The 15,148-nt window shown below is 33.9% G+C and overlaps 1 pseudogene; it reads left to right on the forward strand.

Moving 5' to 3' along the window:
* Positions 364-1,011, forward strand: LOC109826513 (annotated as a pseudogene).

Raw genomic sequence — 15,148 nt, forward strand, 5'->3', positions numbered from 1 at the left:
TCAAAAAATATTCGTTGGGTTCGTTGGAGAAGATGAACAGTTGTGGAAAGTCGAATGACTTTTGATTTGACCCTGACGATCTATATATAGATAGCGGTGAGCTGTCAAGTCAGGACTAGATTTAAGGAGAAAATCCCGCCCAAATGCAATCTGTACATTCACACTGAGTCGGTTGAACTCTCATATGAGTATTGGTGTGTCATAGAATAAAAAACTTAGGGCTTCCTCCTACGTTTCAACTCCAAAAACGCATGGTTTCCTCCTACGTTTCAATTTCAAAAAAACGCAGGTTCCACGTATGCGCTAATTTTCCATAACCAACAGGCTATTATACATCTTCAGATACTTGGAGAGAAGTTAGGAATGGCAATCAAGGTGATGAAAGCTGAGAAGAAACCAATTAATAACAAGAAGCTATGCAGCATCTTCGATGAGTATAGACAGGTTATAGTTGATATTGCTAACACTATCGAGCTTGATCCTTCGCACAACTCATCCTTTCAAATGGCTTAACATTCCAACCAAAGTTAACAAAGACATTGTTGAAATCATTATCCCAGTTGAGCTGATCAAGAAAGGAGACAAAGTGGGTTCCTCTGAGGCTTCCCTCCTTGCTAAACTTGGGATAAGGTCCATCTCATACGGGCTTGTGGTTCTCTCTGTCTATGTCAATGGACCTATCTTCAGCCCAGAGGTGCTCAACCTTATTGAGGATGATCTCGTTGACAAGTTTACAGCTGGTGTTTCTATGGTTGCTTTGTTTGGCTCTCTCTTACCCAACTCTTACAGCTGCACCTTGGGTGTTCATCAATACCTACAAGAATCTTTTTGTTGGTGTTGTTGACACTAAATACACCTTCATATAAGTTAGAGGAGTATCTCAAGGATCTAATCAAATTCACTGTTGCTATATCCCCTGTTACATTGGGTGAGAATGTTGTTATTCCTGCTACCAAAGAAGAGGAAAAAGTCAATCCTACTACTGGGTCGAATGATGATGACGGGCTTTAGCTTGTTTGACTAAGTTCATTGTCATGAAGACACAAAAGTTATCTTGTTTGGTTTAAGGAGATCAGAACTACCTTAGCTACTTCTATGCGTTCATCGGGAGTGTGAGTTTAATCTTTACCAAAGGAGATCTCAAGGAAGTTAGCGAATAAGTCACTAAATACAGGAAGCAGAGCTGCGACCTACAGCAAATTTTCACAACCAAGTTCATGGTGTCTTCAAAATAAATATAGTGAACCATTATTCAACAATAGATCTCATATTAATTTGGGGATCCAAAGTATTCCGAAAATTTATTCTAGTCAACCACGAGCTTTCAAAAACTTTGGAGGGGGTTATGTAGGCTGTCTAAAATTACTGCAGATAGCTGATCCTCATTAAACATTAATGATGTAAGTTATAATCTGATGACTTCCACATCAACAACTCGACAATGAAGGTTACAATCAAATAACTTTCAATCAACAAGTAAATACTACAATTAGAATATTTTCACGTAGATCAAGAAAGGTTATAATTTGATGACCTTCACGGTAACCGATGAAAGATTTGATTCAGCAGTCTTCACAATCAACAGCAAGAGTTACAATCTGATGACTCTCATATTTCAAGGAACTAAAACAAAGATTATAAAACAATAATCTTTGTAATGCTTTGACGAAAGAGATTATAAGTCAACGATCTTTTTAGTCCAAGATGTAGAGCTCATCTCTACATCCAAGAAATAAAAATGCAAGTGGCCTCGTTCTAGAGTCAAAGCAATGCAAACTCAGCTTCTATCCAGCTACAAATGTAGCTCCTAAATGCTGCCTATGCAGATTCTATCTCCTGCCAAATATAGCTCTTAAATGCTGCCAACGCGGCTTCTAGTTGCTGTCAACACAGTTTCCATCTGCTGCCCAACGTAGCTTCCTCAAGCCACTAACGCAGCTTGCAAACACTACACTCAAACACAGATTTTATTCCAGAATGCAGTCTTTGTGTTTAACTCATTCAAATGAGCAAAACGGTTTCAAAATCGTTTTTCCCACGATTTGAGGGATTTTTGCCCACTTAAGAGCGGATTAAGGAGGCGGTTATACCCCTTAATCCCCCTATAAATCTCAACAAAATCAACTGAGTTCGGGGCTAGATTTTTTGTCATTGGAAAATCTTTGGAGATCAACGTTCTGGAGGGGAGAGATCCTAAATGATCCTTCAGCAACTGAAATTGTGAAGCTTTAGTACTTGGCTTATTAACTAAATTTTAGTTTAAATTAACGCTTTTACAGAGTTTAAACTCATTCTGAGTTCTTAAACTCGTTAAGAGTTATTTTTTTTAAACTTACCATGTAAGTTCACCAAGACATCAAATCCGAGAGAAATAGATTTTGTTCTAGCGAGGTGAAACATCAGATCGTCAACGAGAAGCAAACTCGACACGAGTTTTGAGGGAAGCATCTCATCGACAACAAGAAGAACCTAGGTTAAACAAAGGGAATGATCTCCGTCAACCCTTTTCTCTTTTATAAATCGAGAAACCGATCAAGAAGAATGTAATTTCTTTTTCTAAGTTTGTTAGAGAGTGATTTATATCAAGAGAATTGTAATTAAATTTTTTTTCTAAGTCTGTTAGAGAGAATAATACAAATTCAATTCTCCATTTTCTTCTTTCAATTTTCCCATCAAACACTAGTGTTTGGATTTCTGAATTAGCTCATGTCGTCGAATCGACGTTGAACCGGTTATCTTCATCGGGAGCTTGTATCTGAATCACGATCGAACTCCCCAAAATTATTCTTTGACCTGGAATTTTTCCTGAGCCTTATTTCAGTGAAATTATCAATGTGTTGACCGGCGTCGACCCTCATTGTAGTGTAATTAAGCCTTATTTTATCAAAAATATGAACGTGTTGATCGGTGTTGATCTTCTTTATAACGCGTTGACTAACATTGACTTTTATTGCAACGTGTTGACCGATGTTGACTCCCATTATTACGCGTTGCTCGACGTTGAGATTCATTACAATGTGTTGATCAGCGTTGACTCTCATTGCAATACGTTGACCGGTGTTGACCCTCATTGTAACGTGTTGACCGGCGTGAACACAGTTTATACTCATACGTTAGCAGGAGTCTATACAGTTTAAGCTCTTAAGGCGTTGGAGCACGAAGAATCAGTTTATACTCGTATACTTCTTGAAGTATAAATACAGTCCTCAAATACATCAAAACTAGCAAAAATAGTCAAAAACGGACAAAATACACTGTATAAACACCCGGAGCCCTCCCCGAGTGCGAAACACATGTAAGTGTCTCACACATATGCGAAACGCTTATGAGTGTCTCGCACATGTGCGAAACACTTGTGAGTGAGTCGCACATGTGCGAAACACTTGTGAGTGAGTCGCACATGTGTGAAACACAACATGTGTTTCGCACATGTGAGAGAGAGAGAGAGCGGGAGGGTTGGTTTTGGGGGGCTTTTCAAAAGTCCAAAATTGAATTTTTTGGGTCTTCTTCCTCCTTAAACTTTCTTCTTTCTCAAACTCCTCCCAACCTATACTTTCTCCTCTTTAAGGGTTCTAAACCCACTAATATTCATCCCTTTTAAACCCCTTAAAACCCTCAAAAATTCGGCCAAGTCTCCCTCTCCAATATCTAGGGTTTGGGTTTGTTGGATTCAAGCTCCTTGAGTTGGGTTCTTGGCATTGGGTTGAAGCCTCTTGAGTTCAAGCCTCTTCTTAGGTTCAAGCTCCACTTGGGTAATCTCTTTTCCATAGCCTCTATGTTGTGGGTTGGATTTTGATTCAAGAGTTCATGAGTTTGATTAAAGAGTTCGTGGGTTTGATTCAAGAGTTCAAGAGTTTGTATGCAAAGATTAAAGTTTTGGTCTCATGACATGAATTTGTATTTTGGAGGGAATTTAGTGGCAAAATTTTTTGGGGCTTTTGGAGCCATGGCCGAATTTTTGGGCTTTAGGGTTTGTGTTCATGGCCAAATTATAGGCATGATGATGATAGATTTTTGGCCGAAATATGAATTTGAGGGTAATGAGAATCTTGACCGAAATTTTGAGCTTGAGGGTGATGGGGTTGATGGCCAAAATTTTGAGCTTGAGGGTGATGATTTCCTCCTCAATCTTGGCCGAAATTGAGCTTTGGGTTTTTGGGGTATTTTGGCCAAAATTGATTGTAAGGGGTTTTGGATGAGAATCTTACCCGTCGCTTGCATGTATGCAACCCATAGGTTTAATTAGATTTTAACCGAAAAATCTCATTTTCTTTGTAGGATTTCAGCTAAAGTTCATAATTTCTCTTTTAATTTTGGGCTCCTGAATTGGTTTAATATATCACATTTAAAATTTTACCTGAACCGTCGATTTTCACTATAGGTTAGTAATGTCTCCGAGGTGGCCAAGTATTCGTAGGTGTCGATCGGTTTCTCAACATGTTGAGAGGGCGGCTCCTATAGCTTCGTCACTCGAGGGAGAGCTTTTACCGCTTTTGTAAATTAAAAATTAATATTCTAAATATTGCATCCTTGTTTGTCTCCTTTGTGAGGTATTTGGAAAGAGCTGATATCCTCTTATAATCATATTTTTATTATAATTTTATACTCTCATTATCTATTTTTACATGAATAAATATACCACTAATAATTATTTTTATCTTTAATTGTAGGTTAATGCTCATTATCTATTTTTACATGAATAAATATACCACTAATAATTATTTTTATCTTTAATTGTAGGTTAATGAAGAATAAAGCCCAAGAAATAATTATTTTTATCTTTAATTGTAGGTTAATGAAGAATAAAGCCCAAGATCTTATCTCTCAACAAAAGGCAATGAATTAATAAAGAATATAAACAAAAGCCCAAAAACAAAAGCCCAAAGGCCCAATGGACGAAGAAATTCGGCCAGAAAATGGAGAAACATGACCATCGATGACACCAATTCTGTTACAATCCATTGGCTGAAAATCAAGGTCTGATGGATCCAAGGGCTCTAACTCACTTCTGTATACTATAAATAGGGGTAGAGAGTGAGGGGTTGAGGGTGTGAAAATTTTATAACTCTATTTGGAGAGGAGAGTTACTCTTAATTGAAAAGACCTTCTAAATTTGTAACTTTTGTTACAATTAATAAAAAAAATTTCACCTCTTCATATTTTATTCTCTTTATTTGATGATGATAATGAAGATGAAGATTAATGTGAAGGTTTGCTTTTATTTTCTCTTTTATTTCTTTATAGTAATTTTTTTTCTTATTGCTTATTACTTTAGATTTATGTTCATGTCTTGTAGAGTAGATTTATTTTCTTGTCTCTATTTTATTTTGCACTTTTAATTTGTAGAGTAGATTTATTTTCATTTATGTTCTTTCACATTTTAGTTAGATTATTTCTTGTTCATAGTATAATTTTCTTTGTTCTCATTTTTCATCTTTGTAATTAGTTCTTATTTTTTTATTTCATTTCTTGTTTTTTATTCTTAAGATGTGGAACTAATTCTTGTAGGAATCTTAGAATTATATGAAACTAGCCTAATTTCCTTTATGTTATGTGAATTCTTCTCTTGCACTTAAAATAATCATGTATAGGATAATCAACTAGAGAACTAATTAGTAGAAGAAGAATTTGATAATCTATTTTTATCTTGAATTGTTTGATAGGTTATGCTTATGAATTATAGAATTACTATCTAGTTATTGTTCTTTTCATGAATATTATTTTTGCTTAGATGATAATTTGATACGTTATACTTTCCTTGAATGGTTTGATAGTCTATTCTTAATATATCTAAAGTAAAATGTGATAAAAAAGAATAGTTCATAATTTATAATTGAAATTAGCTAGTGGATTCAATTCTAGATTCCTCATATATTTAATTGAATCCTCCATTATTACTTTCTTGAATTTTCTTTTTATTCTTGATTTTTCATTTTTTCCCTCTTATGTTCTTTGATTCCTTTATCTCCTCTCAATTTCATTTTATAGTTTTGCATATATTCATAACACTCATCATATTTCTCTAAAATCACATGCAATCATTACTCTTAATTGTCACGCACATAATATAAGAACTGATTCTAATTATCTCTTACAAATACCTTCATCGTGGGATCGATAATTTTTTATACTATAACTTAATTAGTTATGCACTTGCAACTTTTGGACATCATTTATGCTTCGTTAAGTTTTTGGCACCATTGCTAGGGAAGGTGCTTAAGTAGGATTTTAATTATTTTGGTTCTTTAACTTGTATGTTTCTATGTGAAGGAACCACTTGGAGCTTGAAGATCATGGATTGGAGATCGAGGATTTGAAGAATTGCTTGAGGTAACTCTTCTCTCTAAGTATTTTCAATTCTACCCTTTTAGTTAGTTCTTCACAATTAGAGACAATTAGGATCTAAAACAACAGAAAAAGATTTTATTTTCGTCTACCATAATAAAATTCATCCCCTACTTAAATAATTACTAACAAGATAATAAATTCAAACAAGAGCTATCTTCTCACATTTGTTTGATTGTTAACCATAAAAAAACAAAGATTTATTTTTTATCATCCTTTTGTAGTCACTTTTAATTCATATGGGTTGCATTGCATATAGTTAGTAGGAATTCACCCAAGTGATTTTAGCATCTTGATTTGATACACACTTAAAAATATTTTTAAGGGCAAAACACCCTAATCAAGATAAGATGAGTGATTTTATCACCCTTTCCTTAACCCACAAATCATTAACTCCTCACTATACAAACCCAAACATCTTTAAAACTCATTAGATGTTGGCCCCTAAGGACTCAAGCTTATTAAGGAACAAGAAATCCTTAAGTGAACCGGTTTAAGTTTACTTGAATCTGTTGGTGTCTAAGGTAAGGTTTAGGGGTTGCGTAGAGTGCTCTGCAAGGAATGAGATACTTAATCGATCTTTAATCTCCCTCTAGTACTATCCTTACTTAGCTAACTGACCGAGTAAACTTTGATCTTTTCATTAAAGGAGTTTTTGTTTAGGAGTTGGTCTAGCTGAGTAAGGCTTAACCCTAGAATTTAGGATGATTGATAAAAGTAATTGTTTTGATTTGTTTTAGTTAGGTTTTCACTTTTCTCAATTTTATCTTCTAATCTGTTAATAAAAAAACTCTAACTCTTATATTTCTTTTAGAAAAAAAATTATTTTGGTGTATGTGAGCATGGATTAGGGATAATACTAATCGCTTAGTTCGTGTTGAACCAATTGAAGAAATGGCTAATCAACTCGTTCTCCAAGATATGTGTTATCCCTCTAGGAATGCAATCCCTTCTTGCATTAGGCTCCCCAATGCAAATGGAACTAATTTTGAGCTTCGTCCGCACTACATAAACATGCTACCAAAATTTCTAAGAAATGAAACTGAAGATGCTTATATTTTTTATCTCAGAATTTGAGGAAGTGTACATTATAATTAAAATGAGAGAATTAACTAAAGATGTGATCAAACTCAGATTTATTCCATTTGCTCTCAAGGACAAGGTAAAAAAAATGTTTGTATAGCTTACCCACAAATTCCATCTCAACTTGGGATGAATTTGTCACCATTTTTCTTAAGAAAATTTTCCCAATTCATAAAACGGTAAAGCTCAGAAACAACATTCAGAACTTTAAAATTATCTTGAGGGAGTCATTCTGGAAGTACTTTGATAGATTTAAGGATCTTCTCATTCAATGTCCTCACCACGGTCTCGAGAAATTGTGATTATGCTAAATAATCTTTGAAGGATTGGACTATTCTTTAAAGACTTCCTTAGAATCCATGTGCCAAGGGGATTTCATGAAAAAGAACGCTGACGAAGTTTAGAATTTCTAGAATGTCTGTCCAAAAAAACCATACAGTTGGAACACTGTGATGACAGAGTTGCATTAGTTCCCCAACCTAAGTCTAGTGGTCTTTCCTTAGAGTCAAATATTGCTTCTAAAGCAAAGATGGCGATAATTTTGTGGAGGTTAGAAGTCTTAGAAATTAAGGAACCAGCTTCAGCTAAAATCAATCATGTTTCTACCCCAGGTTGTCAGTCTCCTGCCCATGTTTCAGAGGAATGTCCTCTCCTAGGAAACACTCATTCATTAGAACAGATGAACGTTGTATTCCAGTGTCCTAGAAATGATCCATTTTATCCAACCTACAATCCAGGTTGGAGAAATCATCCTAATTTTGCATGGAATCAAGGAAATCCCTCCGAAAATCAAACTCTCATTCCCGCTTCAAACCAGTAATTCCATAGGGAAAACACAATTTCGTTCAACTCACCAAACAATTTTCAACAAGCTAACCTACATTTTCCAACCAAACATCTTCATCCTCATCAGCCTACGAATCGTTCATGTTCTGAATCATGACAAACGTCTTAGTGTCTTAGAAAATGGTTTAGAGGCTAAGATTAAAGCTCCTACACAAACCACCAACATGTTGACTCAATCATCCACCACTCTGAATTCTTTCATGCAAACAACCGGCAAAGTGCTCAACTTGAACACTTAAGCCATAGTCAGGTTAGAAACCAAACTTAGGCAACTAGCCAATACCGTAAGTGAGAGAGAAAGAAAGAAAATTTGCGAGTCAACCTGTTGTTAACCCTAAAGACAATGGATCCAATTCAAACCAACCAGCCCATGTGAATGCAATTCACACTTTCGATGAGGAAAATAAATAAATAACCAAGTTAGAATGCCACCGGATCAAACCTCATCTTCCATCCAACACACACCTTCTAGTGAAGTAACTCCATCCGATGACCAAGAAGCTGAACACGATATTGAACCAAACCTAGACAGGCATAAGCCCGTTGCCCACATTCCAGATAGACTCAAACCTAGGAAAAACTCCCCGCATGTTGAGAAAATCCTAGAAACTTTTAAACAGGTCAAGATCAACATCCCTCTCTTGGACGCAATTGAACAAATCAACTCTTATGCAAAGTTCTTAAAATGCTTATGCACTAAGAAAAGAACCACGAATGTCACCAAGAAAGTCTTTTTAGCTGCCAACCTCAGTAAAATATTTTCGAAACCCATGCCCTTGAAATATAAGGACCCTGGTTGTCCCACAATTGCATGCGTTATAGGAAGTACTCACATTAATAAGGCACTTTTAGACTTGGGAGCTAGCGTAAACCTCCTTCCTTATTTAGTCTATCAATAGCTAGGTGTAGAAGAACTTAAACCCACACGATGCACCCTATAATTAGCTGATATTTCAGTAAAAATTCCTAAGGGAGGGGTAGAGAATGTTTTGATCAAAGCTGGAGAGTTTATTTTTCTTATTGATTTTATTGTTTTGGAAATGTAGCCCATTTCCAATCTCAAAAGTTAAATTCCAGTTATTTTTGGAAGACCATTCTTAGCAACCTCAAATGCTTTGATCAATTGTAGGACTGGACAAATAAAACTATCTTTTGGAAAGCAACCCAATATTTTCAAGTGAAACTATTTGGAAAGTGAATTATCAAATGAAACTATCTTTCAGAAAGCAACCCAATATGACAGTTGACCATAATATTTTCAACCTAGGAAAGCAACCCAGTGAACCATCTGATCAACCCATGGAGGTGAATTTTATTCAGGGCATATCCAGTGAACAACAAGAGGGAGGATGTGAGTTAGATTCTTGTTTATCTGACTTAATTCTTGAAGAGTCTTTCGAACAACAAGAGGGAGGATGTGAGTTAGATTCTTGTTTATCTGACTTAATTCTTGAAGAGTCTTTCGATGATGAATTAGGGTTAGAGATGTGAGTTAGATTCTTGTTTATCTGACTTAATTCTTGAAGAGTCTTTCGATGATGAATTAGGGTTAGATCCGATGGTCAATCATGTATCTACAATTGGCTGGCAACGTGAAACTTTGAAAATAGAACCCCGAGTCCAACTTCGCCCATCTGTTGAGGAACCCCCTAAGTTAGAGCTTAAACATTTACCTAAAAATCTAGAGTATGCCTTCTTAGGGGAGAACAAGACTTTACCAATTATCATTTCTTCTGACTTGACTACCAGTCAAAAGGAAGCTCTCTTAGATGTCTTAAGAGAGAACATGGAAGCTATTTGATGGACCATGGCTGATGTCAAGGGAATTAGTCCAATCATTGTTTAACACCGAATCCATTTGATAGATGATACCAAACCTACTAGACATCATCAACGTAGATTAAACCCGATGATGAAAGAAGTTGTTAGGAAAGACATTCTGAAATATTTTGATCATGGGATCATGTATCCCATTTCTGATAATTCATGGGTGAGTCCAGTCCAAGTAGTTCCAAAGAAATATGGGATCACCCTGATCCAAAATGAGGCTAATGTGCTGATTCCCACTCGGATCCAAACTAGATGGCGAGTTTGCATTGACTATAAAAAACTCAACTTAGCCACTCGAAAAGTCCACTTCCCTCTTTCATTCATTGACCAAATGTTAAAGCGCTTAGCAGGACACGAGTTCTATTATTTCCTGGATGGATATTCATGTTACAATCAAATCCGTATCGCTCCCGGTGATTAGGAGAAAACCACCTTCACTTGCCCGTATGGAACATTCGCATATCGACGTATGCCTTTTGGGCTGTGTAACGCACCGACCATATTCCAACATTACATGATTAGTATTTTTTTTGATATGGTAGAAAGATTTTTTGAATTTTTCATGGACGACTTTTCCATTTTTGGTGACACGTTTTCAGAATGTTAGCATCATCTTAAACTGGTGCTATCACAGTGTAGGGAGAAAAATCTGATTCTTAATTGCGAGAAATGCCATTTCATGGTCAAACAAGGGATTACCTTAGGACATGTAGTTTACAATAGAGGTATTGAAGTGGCCAAAGCTAAGGTAAACCTTATTTCTAACATTCCTCCTCCTAAAAATATCAAAGATGTCAGATCATTTCTTGGTCATGCTGGTTTTTATTGATGTTTCATCAAAGATTTTAGCAAAATTGCTAGACCATTGACCAATCCCTTAGCCAAGGATACATCATTTGATTTCTCCCCCGAATACCTCAAAGCTTTTGAGTATCTAAAAAAAGAGCTAACCATAGCTCCTATCATTCATGCACCAGATTGGACGTTACCCTTCGAATTAATGTGCGATACATCTGATTTTGCAATCGGTGCTATTTTAGGACAACGGATTGATGAAAAACCGCATGTGATCTACTACACCAGTAGGACTTTGAATGATGCCTAGCAAAACTACTCTGTCATTGAGAAAGAAGTTTTAGCTGTAGTCTTTGCCTTAGAAAATTCAGGTCCTATCTCATCAGGTCTTTAACCAAAGTTTTCAAAGATCATACCGCACTTAAAAATCTTTTGACCAAAAAAGATGCCAAAGCACGGCTCATTAGATGAATTCTCCTGCTTTAAGTGTTTGACATTCAAATTCTTGACAAAAAAGGAGTGGAAAACCCTATAATAGATCACCTCTCTAGACTCCTGAATGCACCAACATCAACTGTCCCAATCAACGAACATTTTCCAGATAAACAACTCCTATAAATCCAATCTGTTCCATGGTTTGTCGATATTGTGAATTACTTAGTCATGAAATAGATCCCGTCTCATTGGTCTAAACAAGAAAGGTCCCGTTTCCTTTCCCAGGTAAAATATTTTTACTGGGATGATCCATATCTATTCAAATACTATCCTGATCAGATTTTTAGGAGGTGTATTCTTATTGAAGAAACTAGGAGTGTTATGTCCTTCTATCATGAGCAAGCATGTGGGGGCCACTTTGGCCCAAGAAAAATAGCTAAAAAATTCTTTAGTGTGGATTATACTAGCCCACTCTATTTAAGGATTCATATGAATTTTGCAAAACTTATAACTGTTGTCAGCTTTTAGGGAAAGTTATTAGAAGAAATATGATGCCCTTATAGCCTATCTTAGTTGAACTTTTTGGTTTGTGGGGCATCGATTTCATGGTACCATTTTCAAATTCCTTTGGAAATATCTACATTCTAGTAGTCGTCGAATATATGTAAAAATGGGTTGAGGCGGTAGCTTGCAAGACTAATGACAACAAGGTTGTTGTCAAGTTTTTGAAGGAGAATGTTTTTGCACTGTTTGGAGTGCCCCGAGCAATTATTAGCGACAACGGTATACATTTCTGTAATCGTTCTTTTGAGGCTTTAATGAGGAAATATTCAATCACACACAAATTGTCAACTCCTTATCACCCCTAAACCAGTGGTCAAATAGAGGTCACAAATAGGTAGATCAAACAAATCTTAGAAAAAACAGTTAATCATAACAGAAAAGAATGGTCTATAAAATTATGTGATGCTCTGTGGGCATATCGGACAGCATTCAAGGCTAATTTGGGGATGTCAACGTATAGGCTCGTGTTTGGAAAAGCTTGTCATCTACCAGTGGAGTTCGAACACCAAGCAATATGGTCTATAAAATAGTTAAATTTTAATTTAGACTCGGCAGGTAAGAAGAGATTGCTTCAAATAAATAAGTTGGAAGAAATTCAAAATGATGCATATATAAACTCAAAATTTTATAAAGAGAAAACCAAGATTTTTCATGACAATTCAATTTTACAAAAAAATTTCACTCTAGGATAAAAAGTTTTACTATACAACTCAAAATTACATATTTTTTCTTAAAAATTAAGATCAAGATGGACAAGTCCGTTTATTATTAACAAAGTTTTCTCACATGGGGATGTCGAGATAGAAAATCCTAAAAATGGTCATATTTTTAAAATTAATGGTCAACGCTTAAAGCCATTTTTAGAATTTTTTACGCTCGAAGAGGAGGATGTGTTAGTTCTCAATGAACCACATTATCTATAAAAAAAAGAAAAAAGAAAAAAGAAAAAAATATATATATATATATGAAAAAAGGGATATAAAAAAAGAGAAGAATAATTTTTTTATTATTCGATTTCATCATCCTCATACTAAATGTAATTACAGATTTTTATCATCACTGTTCTAGGTCGACCGAACAAATGTAAGTTCATCAATTCCTATCTGCTTTACTTTGTGCATCAGAGAATTTACATTGAGAACAATATAAAAATTAGGTATGGGGGTGGGAACTAGTTATTTTTCCTCTTTATTTTATTTCTTCTTTCTATGCCATAATTTTATGTCATAATTTTTTTTATTCTCTCTTTCTTTCTCTTAAAAAAAACATTTATAAAAATATTGTCACTTTCCAAATTAATAGAGTTAATTAATAATTAATCTATTTGATAAATTTTAAATTTTCTATTCCCTTGTTAGTTTCATACTCAAGTTCACCTTTTATGATAACTCTAAATAAATTTCCTAAGAAATAATTTTTAAAGTAGTATACTTTACTTAATCCTTAACTTAGACTTTTAATTAAAATAATAAAATTTTTGCATGCTTAGCTTAGAGTTGAAAATAAATTTTCAAGTTGTCTTGATCTATATATTTTTCAGAATATATATACATATGCACATACATACATATATATATATATAATATATATATATATATATACATATATATATATTAAAAAACTAATTAACTTTGCAAAAGAAGAGTGTGGAAAATAGGCACAAAAAAATGTATATATATAAAAAAACTCTTGAATTCAAGATAATTCTATCTTATAACGCCTAAGTTGACTGAGTAATTAAGACCAAGGGTTATTTTCATACTTAATGACCTAAGCCCTATTGGATTGGGATTCATTAGCTCAATACTTGTTAAATGGTCACTTAGAAAGCCCAATTAAATAGAAAAAAACACCAAGAAATATATATATATATATATATATATAGTTATATAGTTATATAGTTATATTTGTATATATGTTCTTGAAAAATAATTTTGATTAAGAGGGTTGAAAATTATTTAAAACAAAGAGTTAGCATGTTCTTTTTAAAACTTTTAAATTAAATTTCCAAGTTTGACTTGATTTTGTCTTACTATAATGAAAAAATTTCCTAGGAGGTTTACCTTAGAGTTATATATAAAAATGTTTTCTTGAGTAAAAACTAGCTTTAATTAGAATATCTAAATATATCAACTAAAACTAGTTATTTATTGACTTTTTGAAATTGGCAAGTTAACCGAATTTTATGGGTATATTCACTGCAAACTCTCACGTGACTATAACTCGTCATCTTGGGTAACCTAGAGGTTTAAAGGCTTATTGTATGCGCTAAATACAATCGTGATTCCTACGAAAGTAAGTTAGGATTTTTAATTTCTTTCTTTGCTAGAGGACTAGAAAAAATTTAGGTATGAGGGTATTTGATAATCAAATTTTTATTATAATTTTATACCCTTATTATCTATTTTTACATGAATAAATATACTACTAATAATTATTTTTATCCTTAATTACAGGTTAATGAAGAATAAAGCCCACAATCTTATCTCTTAATAAAAACCCAATGAATTAATGAAGAATACAAGCAAAAGCCCTAAAGCAAAAGCCCAAAGGCCCAATGGAAGAAGAAATTTGGCCAGAAAATGGATAAACATGGCCATCGATGTCATCATCGATGTCATCGATTCTGTTACAATCCAATGGCTAAAAATCAAGGTCTTATGGATCCAAGGGCTCTAATTCATTGATGTATACTATAAATAGGGATAGAGAGTAAGATGTTGAGGGTATGAAAAATTTTGTAACTCTATTTGGAGAGGAGGGCTACTCTTAATTAAAAAAATCTTCCAAATTTATAACTTTTATTACAATTAATAAAAGAATTTTTTTTACCTCTTCATATTTTCTTCTCTTTATTTGATGATGATGAAGAAGATGAAGATCAATGTGAATGTTTGCTTTTATTTTCTCTTTTATTTCTTTATAGTAATTTCTTTTCTTATTGCTTATTAGTTTAGATTTACATTCATGTCTTATAGAGTAGATTTATTTTTTTGTCTCTATTTTATTTTGCACTTTTAATTTGTGGAGTAGATTTATTTTCATTTATGTTCTTTTGCATTTTAGTTAGATTATTTCTTGTTCATAGTGTAATTTTCTTTGTTCTCGTTTTTTATCTTTGTAATTAGTTCTTATTCATTTTATTTCATTTCTTGTTTTTCATTCTTAAGATGTGGAACTAATTCTTATAAAAATCTTAGAATTGTATGAAACCAACCTAATTTCCTTTATATTATGTAAATTCTTCTCT

Source organism: Asparagus officinalis, chromosome 10, assembly GCF_001876935.1.
Source record: "Asparagus officinalis chromosome 10, Aspof.V1, whole genome shotgun sequence".
In the NCBI taxonomy this organism is placed as follows: domain Eukaryota; kingdom Viridiplantae; phylum Streptophyta; class Magnoliopsida; order Asparagales; family Asparagaceae; genus Asparagus; species Asparagus officinalis.